General features: G+C 40.5%; 1 long non-coding RNA gene across 3 annotated transcripts; it reads right to left on the reverse strand.

Moving 5' to 3' along the window:
• Positions 1–501: 501 nt before the first annotated feature.
• LOC306943491 lies at positions 502–6420 on the reverse strand. Of its 3 annotated transcripts, none has more exons than XR_013792409.1 (9): positions 6304–6420; positions 6119–6214; positions 4949–5086; positions 4355–4479; positions 3711–3809; positions 2908–3428; positions 2347–2433; positions 2075–2165; positions 502–1933 (listed from the first exon to the last, which is right to left on the reverse strand). It is a non-coding gene; the product is annotated as an uncharacterized lncRNA (long non-coding RNA). The 3 variants fall into 3 exon arrangements; XR_013792410.1 differs by having other exon boundaries at positions 2908–2971; positions 4949–5352; XR_013792411.1 differs by having other exon boundaries at positions 4949–5352.
• Positions 6421–12140: the final 5720 nt, after the last annotated feature.

The raw sequence follows: 12140 nt of genomic DNA on the forward strand, positions 1-12140 counted from the left end.
TAAATAGTTTGCACATTGGATATTAATCGCCGGGATGTCGCTTCCCGAACACAGCGGCGACATTCCCGCAACATCTATCCGATGTTAATAGCAAGTTTTCGATGCTTTTCCTCCCTCCAGCTTCCTTTTACCCTCTCTTGCCACGATGCCCCTTCTACACTTATTCTACACTACTCTACATTCCAAACAGTTTTATTATGGTTATTTTCCAGAATTCCGAGTATTGTTTAACAGGTCTCACCTGGAAATAATGGAGGCCCACATAATTATTTCCACATGAAAACAACCGTAACCCTGATGTGTCATTCTGTCATCTTAAAGGCACACACACCTAATAATAAAATAAATCCTAATTAAAACAGGGCAATGAAGCATATTTCTTACCTTTCTTGGAAGGTGTGGAAGCTACAATTATATACCACATGATATAAATAAATGTACATATATAGTATTAAAACAAATTATGAAATGAGAATGTTGGGGGAAAAAGTGGAAGCAGGAATAAAATATTTTATTTACAAGAGAAACTGTGTAACATTGTGTAAGTAAACATGGGCAAGGTGCAACAGCTGACCAAATAATAACTAACATAGGATATAACAAAAAAGGGGCCATCACAGCAGGGTTTCTCAAAGTGGGTGCTGTGACGTAATACTTGGATATTTGGAATTTATCGATATCATTTCAGTTGGTTCACTCATATTCAAGTATAAAGTTATTTTTAATCTGTTCTACTGGAAATTGATAATCACATACTAAAAAAAAGTGCCATGGAGAAAATGTTTAGCGGGGTGGCCTGAATACAAAAGTAGTTAGAGAACCACTGCATTTTAACCAAAGATGACAGCAATAAGCAACATTGCATTAACCCATTATAGTCAGGAACCCCTTTTTGTAACCATACCCTTCTGTACAGTATTAAAAAAAAATGCCGGTGCGAATATTTGAAGGTTTTCAGAAAACTTAGGTCTCAGTCCAAAATGGGTTAAGAAAATTGAAACAGATATATATTTAAAGTATAGACCAAGTACGCACACACAGACCAAGTCGCTCCACTAGACATTCCTGTAATGTGTTTACACGAGAGAAAACAAGCCACTGATGTGTTCAAAGATGTACAATAACTTGAGTATTTGCCTTCTCCATCAACATGAAAGTCCTCCCACCATGGGGTCAAGAGCTTTCTGCCGCTCACATCTGTAACTCTCTCCCCAGATAGAAACATGGACCCAATCCCCACATTTCTAAACCACCTTCAAAACTCACCTGTTTAGGCTGGCATTATGGCTGATCTGTTTTAGGCTGTAGGCTACCATATTGTTTTTGCTGTTGCTTTTAAGCTGTTTTATATCAACTGTATCAAAGGCACATTATAAATAAAATGTATATTATATATTTTGTAAGATATAAACAATGACATCATAACTGACTGACAATACGTAGGCTACAGTAAATTGCTGGGCTACTCGCCTGTGTCCCAAAATACCAGGCTCGGTTAACTAATTTTGAAGCAGCAAATAGCAGAACTCGCACACAAAAAACACAATATGAAATGGGAAAATGTCTATTAGCAAGATCATTGCTGGACACTGTCACAGAGCAAAAGACCAGGTAATTTTGGATATTCTTCTGTGGAGACTACCCTGCCCATCAGGAGGGAACAAGACCGGTCACATTTCCAGATATTCTGAGTAGGGACACAGGACTGACTGTGAATGAACTTGGTGTGGCAATGAGCAACAGAGACCAGTGGAAGCAGCATGTGTCGCAGATCGCAGATCTCGAGGGCACTCGAAGGATGATGATGACCCAGTGAAGCTGTGTGTTGGTGGGGAATCAGCGCCTCCTGGTGGTTAGACGATCAGAAGCCAGCCACTCCTGGACATCTCCAATTGTGGGGTCTTGTCCTTCTGCCTGCACGCGTCCAGGATTCCTAGATGCAAGAAATGTGATAAATCACTGACAAAATACTTTTGTCGAGTTGTGTAGTCCAGGCTGCTGTGACAGGCTCACTTGTACTGGTTTTTCAGATACATTACTTTTTTACACGGAGGGATTATCTTTGAGAACTTACTTGAACTTGTCGTGTACGTGTGCAGAGTTGGTGTAGTGAGTGAGATACAGTTTCATGTCTGCGCCTGTCCATCTGTCCGAACTATAATAAACTGAGAAAGAGAGAAGGGGGGAGAGAGAGAGAGAGAGAGACACACACATTACATCACACTGTCTCATGGGTGGCATTTAAGTCAGCAGACCTTGGAGCCATGTGGGGTGCAGGTCGGCTGGGCAGCTGAATGGTTGCTCTCTTGTTTGGGGGACCAGGGTTTTAAAAACAGACAAATGTACCTTTCCCACCAGGTCAATGAAGAAATCTCGGACATCCTTTGTGTTTGTTAACTTGGCAGCAATGTTGACGAGACCTCTGGAAAGATTCTGAGAAGACAATACAGCATTTGTAGCAAAGCATTAGAATGATGCTAGAGAAAGAAATACATCTGTATTCAGTACCATAATATTTACTACTAGTGAATGAAAATAATTGTCAATTAAATTGAATTTAGTCTACTGGATTATCTATCTAAGACAGGCAAATTCAAATTGTTTCTCAAATCTTTAGGACTGACTTTTACTATGTGGTTTGCAAGTTGCAAAGTGATCGGATTGCTATCAGATTTGTGAGGTTGTTGATCAGCTATTTTCGGTGAGCATCATCAGACGACAAACCATAAATCAGGCTTCAGTGTCTAGACGGAGACATCTTTAGAAATCTGATTTGAAAGTGGTTCAAACCTGATTTGCACAAATCCTTTTGATAAAACCATCCGATTCCTATTTGGATAGGTAAAACTAAAATCTGATTTGGACAGCTGGTTTGAACATAGGCTAAAATGTTGCAATGTTTCTCACCTTAAAGTTTGCCTCCATCTCTGTAAAAGCTTTAGACTTTCCTCTAAGAGCTGTACAAACAAGACTGAACAGACAGGAAATAATTTAGTTAATTTTAGTTCTCCTTTTAACTACAGTAGTATATATACTGGGTAGCACAGCACTAATTGGTTTAATTTGTCTTCAGTGGACTTTGGTATCCCTTAATACTTAGCATCCTTGCCTCACCTACAATAGGACAAAATAGACTTTACTGGAGAGTAGACTTTCAGGAGCGTCCGTCTGCCCTTAAAGCTACTTACAGATACAGTACACTGCTCTAAAAGGAGCTTCATAACAGTTTACAGCAATCAATCATCATTGATTGGGAAATTCTATCCTCTTTCTCTGTGTTCTTAAGGAGCCACAGATGGCCAGTGTGGCAGAGAGGTCTCAGCAACAGCTCCCACTGTCGAGTTGTTCATTAGCTGTCCTGAAACGTGAGGCACTGGAGCTTTCGTTCAAAGCGATTGTTGGCAAAGAACACAATGGCCGCATAATCCCTGAAATAACATAATTAACTTAATATCACATTTTAAACATATTGACACAAAGTCCGTTATGACATTTTGCTTATTCAAGAAATATATAGAATCAGCGAGCAAAAAAAACATGCATCAACAAAATATTTCAAACCAGGGGAATTTGATTAAATACATTTGAGCAAAGAGGCTTCGTAGTTCCCAACTCTTGTTCCTGATGTAAGACTACACCAGTCTCCTTCCCCAGGACAAGATCAGATAACCAGTGTGTAAGTCCTACTACAGTGGGGAGTGGGACATTACCTGGCCAGTTTGTCAGAAAGCAGAAAGTGATGACGGATGTTCTCCACCAGGGTCCCTTCAGTTCTTCCACAACTTTAAACACACTTTGAAGTTGTAAAACTGAAATTCAAGAGATGGAGAAATATAGGACAATGACTAGAGTTTAATATTGGATCTGGTTGTAGTACGGCATGGCATGTGTTCAGCAGTATATAGATCAACTTTGTTTTTTGTCATTATGATTAACCCATTTAGTCCTGACGTCGAAATAAAAAAAAGTCTGACAGTTTTATGTCAGTGGTGCTCAATATTTCATGTCAAGGACCCCAAAAATGATATGTAATTGGCCACCGCACCGACCCCCATCTGAAAATATGTTATTGCAGGAACCCCTCAGAAGCAAAGATTTGAGTTAAAACGCTCTGAAAGAATATACATTCAAAGATTTGTGCCGCATTTTCACGATTTTTCAAAAATAGCAGACCTACAAGCTCGTAGTGCCGCGCTATGAGCTTGTAGATCTGCTATTTTTCAATAGCTTAAGTATAACAAAATGCTTAAAACACCAAAAGGGGTTCCCGCCCAGAATGTGTCATGTGTCATGTTGACACTGACTGCATTTGTGTCAAATTCCAGATGCCACCACAACTATGGTGTTAACTCACCTTTAACCATCTCATTGACATAGTCTTTATAATACTGTATTATCCAGTCATCTCAGAGCTCTGTGCACACCATCTTCTCTGACACTCCGTTCTGTCACGTAGATCATTGGGTTCCCATACTGAGTCTACACAGAGGAACACATCACAGCATACTGTTAATTCATCATTCTATATTTATGACATTGGTTGGGAATGATCAGTAGTAGTAAGCCTTGCTGAGCCATGAGGCCCATAGGGCAGGAGCCTATCTCCTGTATCTGTAGCGTGAGGCAGCTTGATGGACAAGTACACCCCCTGGACATGACATGACATATGTCGCAGGGACTAACCCAAGTCCCCAACCCAATCCAACCCTTGATGCTGAGTGCCAAGCACTGGGAAGCACTGGGTCCCATGGTCCCAGTCTTTGGTATGACTTGGCTGGGGATCGAATCCCGACCTCCCAGTCTCAGGGCGGACACTGACTATAACCACTGAGTTGGTTAAATGATCAGTAGGCTGCTCTATATAGATTTGGGGGTAAAACAAATCAAGCATCAAGGACAGAATCGTGAGACCTAGAACAAGATATGTTTGTTTTGTTTGTGCATTTACTTTAATTAAAAGTTGTACATGGAGTGGAATCAGATTTTCCCTGCCCTCCATCACATGTCCCTTTGATGTAGCCCTTCTCTTGGGAAGAGAACGTGGGCAGACGAGATGTTCCCCAGGGCCTGCTGAGCACTCTTCTTCCTGGACACGCCAAAGGAATACACATAGTTAATGATGGGTTCTTGATATTATAACTAATGCTACTGTTCAATGATGTAACCTTTGCCATGCCATGTATCTTCATCTATCTTGCCAATAAAGTATTTCATGACTTAAGGGTAGTCTCCATGAAAGGTTGGTGTGGCAAACAAGCCCAGATAGAACTGGATGTAACTCTCATGTGTCTTTCTGGTTGCTGAAATCCACTGGCTCTCCCCAGTCCCCGGACAGAGAGATACCGACAAGACCTGAAAACATGCAGGCAGTAGCTCTTTAAAGTACAATGTATTGTACTGCTGATAGGAAAATACAGTGTCAAAGAATGCATACTCTGAATGCAGTCTGAATGCCCCTCCACTGTGTATTGTATTTCCATAAAATAATACTTTTATCGATAAGATTTACATTTAGATTTAATGCAATTTTTTTTTTTAAATAACTATTTTATAAAGCTATAGTATCAATTCAAGTGTCCTACTGCTGTAAGGGGATTGGAATGTAATTAATGAATACTTGCAATTATAACTGTGTGTGTGTGTAAAAATTGTCCTAATGTAATCTCTCAAGACAGATTCAAAAGTAAACACACAGGCACACATAGCCCCATATGTGTCCTCTCCCTACGCTCATTCTGTAGGATTCTGTAGGGAGAGGGCACATATGGGGCTAAGGCACACACAGACTAAACGCTGTATGCCAACAACAGTCAACAGACCAGGAGAGGGAGGCTACAGCTAACCCTCTCTGCATCAAGCCACACCAGTCAAAACGGAATCTAAATCCACGTGTTGAATGTTAGTAAAACATTTGTAATTGTAAACGTGGGCTAACTCTGCTAGCTAAATGCGATTGCTAATTTAATTACGTCAGAAGTATGCCCTGTAGGCCTGTACTATAATGTTTAATATCATGAATACATAATACATCAGTCTAACTTATTTACGCAGGCCTACTGTTCTGTGTCGCCGTCAGTGTAAAAGTGGAAAGCAAAGAAGTTTAAGTGCCCTGACTCACTTCCTCATGTTGTGGACATTGTCTGGATTCTGGAAACAGGAAAGCTAGGGTATCCGACGCTCTCCGTCTCCCCGATCCAAGAGCTGCCGGGGGTGTCTGGAATTCAAAACATTGATTTATTATGGTTAATATTTTCCAGAATTCCGAAAATGAATAGATAATTATTTATTCTAAACAGTCCTTACCTGGTAATGGAAGCCTTTCACATAATGTATATGTTCAGTGAAGTAAAATGCGGAGGAATTACTTCCACATTATGCATTGCATTACACTCGGTCAGCGTCAAAACAACTGTGTAACCCGGAAACGGAAATCACTAACTGTTAACCTGTGCTCTTGTTCTTAAAGGCACAAATCCACACTGTACCCAGCCATCACAAATCCTATATAAAAGGGGACATGAAGCAGAATTCTTATGATTTACCTTTCTTGGAAGGTCAAATGTGGAAGCTACAATGAAATACCATACATGCAAGAGTGACAATAATACAATAAATAAATACAATAATATACATTTATATGGTATTACATTTTTTTTATGAAATGGGAAGAGCAGAATACTGAACAAAATATTGTATTTACATGAACTGTAACTGATCAATAACATAATAAATACAATAATAATAATATAATAATAAATAACATCATAAATAAATATAACAACATAAACAATCAAACTTAATAAAAATGAGTGTGTGTGTGTGTGTGTGTGTGTGTGTGTGTGTGTGTGTGTGTGTGTGTGTGTGTGTGTGTGTGTGTGTGTGTGATATTTACAGTATATACATTACAGCAGTGGTTCCCAAACCTTTTCATGTCAAGGACCCCCAAATTGACACTAATGATCCCCATTTGAAAATATATGCCAGGGACCCCCATGAGAGAAGATTTTTACAAATGGAACCAGGGTCCATTTGGTTCCATTTGTACGCTCTCTGAGTTACAGACTCATAAGACTCATAAGACTCATAAGACTACAAGATTAGATTACAGATATATATTGGTTCCAAAATATAATTTAGGTGCGTACCCCCTGGAACTCCCTCAAGGACCCCTGGGGGTCCCCGGACCTCACTTTGGGAACCACTGCATTACAGTATATGCTCTATGAGAGGCTGCTACTCCAACGCCTCATGCCACTCACAGACACCCCAGGAAGAGTAGTCTTCAGTGTAGTGAGGACTAATGGGGATCCGTAATAAACAATAAACAATAAACAATAAACACCAAGCTGACTAAAGACCAAGCTGGTTTCCGTCCTGGCCGCTCCTGTGCTGGACAGCTACTCAACCTCACCCAACACATTGAGGATGGGTTTGAAGGAAAACAAATAACTGGAGCAGCATTCATAGATCTCTCTGCTGCCTACGACACTGTCCAACATCACACAATGGTCAGGAAACTACTGGACATGACTGGTGACCTGGACCTGTGTCAGGTCATCAAACGCCTCCTCAACAACAGGCGCTTCCACGTCCAGTTAAATGACCAGAGGAGTAAATAGAATGCCCAAAATAATGGCCTCCCACAAGGTAGCGTGCTCGCCCCCCTCCTTTTCAATATTTTACACAAACGACCAGCCACTACCCCCAGAATGCCATGTTTCATCTACGCCGACGACCTCTGCAAGCAGACTTCCAGAAGATTGAGCTAGTCTGTCCTTGAAAGTGCCCTCCAAGAAATGTCAAGCTACTACAATAACAAGTTAACAACCACCTGAAACCCAACCCATCAAAAACCCAACTATGCAGCTTCCACCTGAGGAACCGAGACGCGAAAAAAGAACTGAGCGTCACTTGGGATGGTCACAAACTGTCCAACCATACTCACCCCATGTATAATAAATAAATGGACCCTTAACTCTGAGCCTGAGCTTATGCTCTGCCTGTCAGCCAGAAGTGGAGAGGCAGTGGTGGGAAAAGTACTCAAGTATTCCCACTTAAAAACTTTTGAATTTATATATTTTTAAATGTAGGAAACGAAAAAAGGGGAATATTTAAAAAAAATGTGTCCTCTACCCACAAATGGGTCCCATCCCACTGTTTTGCAAACATTTAAGCCAGTGGTTCTCAACCTTGTTTGGCATAAATACTGAAACCATATATAATCATGTAATATATCTCTGCTGTCGGGAAGTCAGAAACCACCTATCTCCAAAATGAAATGAAAAATATAATTGTTTCCGAAAATTACGGTAAATAACGGTTGGAAGACTCAGCGCCTCCTGTTGCTGACACGGTCACCAGCCAGACGGAGCCACTCTTTGATCGCCGTTTCCACCTGGGCCTCAGTGCAGCGTGTCTCCAGGGCATTGTTCTGCATTGTTGCAGCTGTAAATGCGATATACAGTACAGCAATGTGTTAAAAGGGGATATTTCAGGAGGACGTGAATATGTGGTGTTAAAATAAGATTAGATGATGAGAGAAGATCTATGTGTCCCATACTGCCATTTGATGAACGGTTTCAGTCGGCAGCAGGGGGTAGGTTTGTAACTGCTCAGTTTATTTTGTAAAAATGTCCTGATTGAAGTGTCAGTACTGCTGAATGACAAAGTATAGGATCAGCACCACAGAGGAATGGACAGCGACAATACGCAGTGAGGGAGGGGAGAGAGAGGAATTGGGCAATTACAGTCCAATTCTCAGCGTTAGGAAACACCCCTATGGTATTAATCCCATCCTATATTGGGTAGGGCCAAATAGCCAATTCAGTAATTTGGTTCACCTACTGAAGAAGAGCAGAGCTAGCCTGGTTTCCAGCCCATAGACCCCGCCCACTCCACTGAGCGCACTGGCTCAGAGTCTGACAAACAGGCTAGAGCAGAGTACATGTGGCGACGAGGGTGCACCATCAACAATCTGCTCAACATGTGTCCTACGTGATTTTCGTGCCTGAACTGAAGGCAGCTGAGCTAAAAACGTAAGTAATTTGCTGTAACTGTGATTTCAATGTTGCTTTAATCTCTGTTACATGCATTATTTATTTTCCGGTAATTATTTTGACGTATTAGTTACATTAGCAAGTGAAGACGCCATGTGGCAGACAGCTGTAGCATTTTTGTTGTTAAAGTTTGGGTCTACTACGCACAGGACTTGGATAACAGCTAGACTATAAGTGATTGTACTGTGTATGTGATTTATTTTATTCATTCTAGTACACTAGTAGAAAACGTATGCACGATTAAGTGAACCCGGCCAGTGTAGGATTGTGTTCATGAAAACTTAACAGGTAGTACATATAATAATAATAATAATAATAATAATAAAATACAGTGGGGAAATAGTTTTTTTCCCCCTGTAATTTAATTCCAGAATTGAAACTTTAGTTACTTTAGGATATTCGTGAATTCTTGAAAAGGCCTACCAGCTGGGGCCAATGGTCAATCAACAGGTTTCATTAGTTACGTGGCCAATGATGATCATTGACCAGTGTAGATCTTAATGCTTAATTGAGAACAGCATGGGGACCAAATCGACAAAAGAGAAATTATTCTAGTTTGTGCGTCTATGGGACCATTAAGTAGTTTTTCATTTATGTTGTATCATTGATCTACACAGCCAACATAAAGTTGAGGCTGTGTTCAAAAGTGAATCCTCTTGTGATCTTATTTTATACCGTTTTCTTTTAATATTTTCTTTTTCCATTAGAATATTTTAATGACTATTAGACTTCCACACTCCCTCTCCTGTTCAAATTATGTAATTTGCATTCAGATGTAAGGGGATTTAAGTGAATTGACTAAAAAATATTTCTATTTTAAAGAAATCCTCTCACTAATGCCAGGGTACGACCGTACCAGTGATCACCCTCTGTGCCAATGTTGACACGTGCCTATTTGTACCCCTGCTATAATCAATCAAGATTAAAACAAAAGGTTTGAAAATCGAGAATTCATCACTAATTCATCACTATTCATGGTGAAAAAGGGGAACTTTTCCTTGTTCTATATACTAACTATACTACATTGCTCCTGTATGTGTAAGACTTAGATTGTATTTGTAGGCAGTTCTACTTACACACTATCAGGTCTATAATTCTGGTGTCTCGGACCCCTTTCTTTTCTCCCCTGCCACACCAATTCAACTTAGTTGCCAGGAGAGGGGCAAACACCTTTCTGCAGATTCTTGCCACTGTTTTCTTGACGGTTAGCCCCCCACCGAGTGACAACTTTGACACCTGTAAACATAGAATATTGTGGTGACATGGTGATTTGCATTTAAGTTGCTTTTATTTATTTCGTTTCCACATGATTCTACACCTCCATGAGCTCTACAGTGCTCACAAAACTACTGCAATTGCCCTTAAATTCAGCAGAAGCACTACAGATAGTGTCATATTTATGGCAATTAGAATGCAAAACGGAGAATGTTGTCCATGAGAAAGATGAGGAGATGAGCTACAGTATTCTAATAACTTACTAGTTTGTTCTTTGTTTCTCGATTCCTCAGCCTTTCCTCCAGTGCCTCGAAGCCTTCCAGTGATTGAAGGTGGAGGAGTTGTACAGTGTCCTCGTCTTCTTCCACTTCGGAAGCCTCCTGGAGCCTCCTTCCCCTTGAAAGAGCGTCCATCCGTTGGTCCAAGCGCTGCACTACAGTACAGAGATGTTGGATTTGGAGCTGCATCTCTCCCAGGGTCTCCATCATAATTCTTTCAACAGCTGTTTGAAGGGGTAAGCAATAATTGGTTATTTGGTCAAATAGCAACATGAAATTACAAAAATGGCAGGTTGAAACATTGGAAAACCTACGGGTGCAATTTGCAGGAATCAAGCGCCCAGTTGGCCAAACCCTGGCTCTTGAAGAAGATGCTGAAATAAGAATGTGCAGATTTGCATAAAAGAAGCTTAATAGATTAGAGCTGATGATTGTGAATGATGGTTTTCTGCCTTTATAACCCTTTTAAAAACACCAGTCTGGGTTCCAGCTTCAAGTTGTTTAAGACTTTACGTGTAAGGTTAATTTGTGCAAGATACTTGTACTACGATCACATACTGTGAAATTACTACAGACCAATTTCCCAAACATTGGATTCTGTTCATTTCAATATGATATGAAAAACGACTCACTGATACTTGCTTGAGGTACAGTAATTAATCAACTGGCTAAATATTGCACAATAATTGCCATGCGTTGATTCAGATCCGTCTATGCACAAATGTGTAACACGTACAATATTACCATATGAGATTTGGAGAAGAAAATGCACATTCAAAGCAAAACAAACTTATGTATATGTACAATATATACTTACTTTCATGGGGCTCTTGGAATGTACTCTGACCTGTCAATGAACACAATGTGTCACATAACAGATCTGTATCATTTGAAACAACACCAAGTGTACACATTTGCATTTATGTTCTACAGCAGTGGTTCTCAACCTTTTCAGGCTGGGGGGGACCACCACCCTGAGAAGCATTGAATTGTAGGAGTTCAGAAAACAGCAGATCTACAAGCTGGCGTTGTTAGTTTGTAAATCGGCTATTTTCACTCCCCCAATGTTGACCAATGTTTCACCAGTTTTAATAGTACAGTTTGTTGATTACTTTTGATGCAGTAATGGTTTTCTTTTTTTGAGGTATTTAAAAAGGTCTTGAAAGTCCTTAACTCTTAGCCTGCCGCCATTAATTAATCCCTCGATTGCGTATTGCCATGGTTTAATCACGCGTGACACTTACTTTGAAGAGCCAAATATCCGTATCGCATTTTACTATGAAACCATTCCGTGTGTGTTGACGAAGCTGGTGCTCGTTCTCTCGGTCGGTGGTGGAAAAAGTGGACCGCGAGTATCACAGCGCCTGCTACAGGCCGTTGAAAACGCTTGTCTGGGACAAAGCGTCCTCTGCAATGTCGCTTCTGTGAGATAAAGCCGTCTGAAAACAGAGCCGGCAATGTTAGTGGATGCGCGCGCATTTTCAAAATGGCCCATTGTGTCAGAAGCATAACAAAGCTAACGGACGGTAGATTTCGATACGATTGTATTAAAACATGCATTAATGAATACATCGCTGTTAAAACGGCTTTT

This window comes from Electrona antarctica, assembly GCF_951216825.1.
Source record: "Electrona antarctica genome assembly, chromosome: 19".
In the NCBI taxonomy this organism is placed as follows: Eukaryota; Metazoa; Chordata; class Actinopteri; order Myctophiformes; family Myctophidae; genus Electrona; species Electrona antarctica.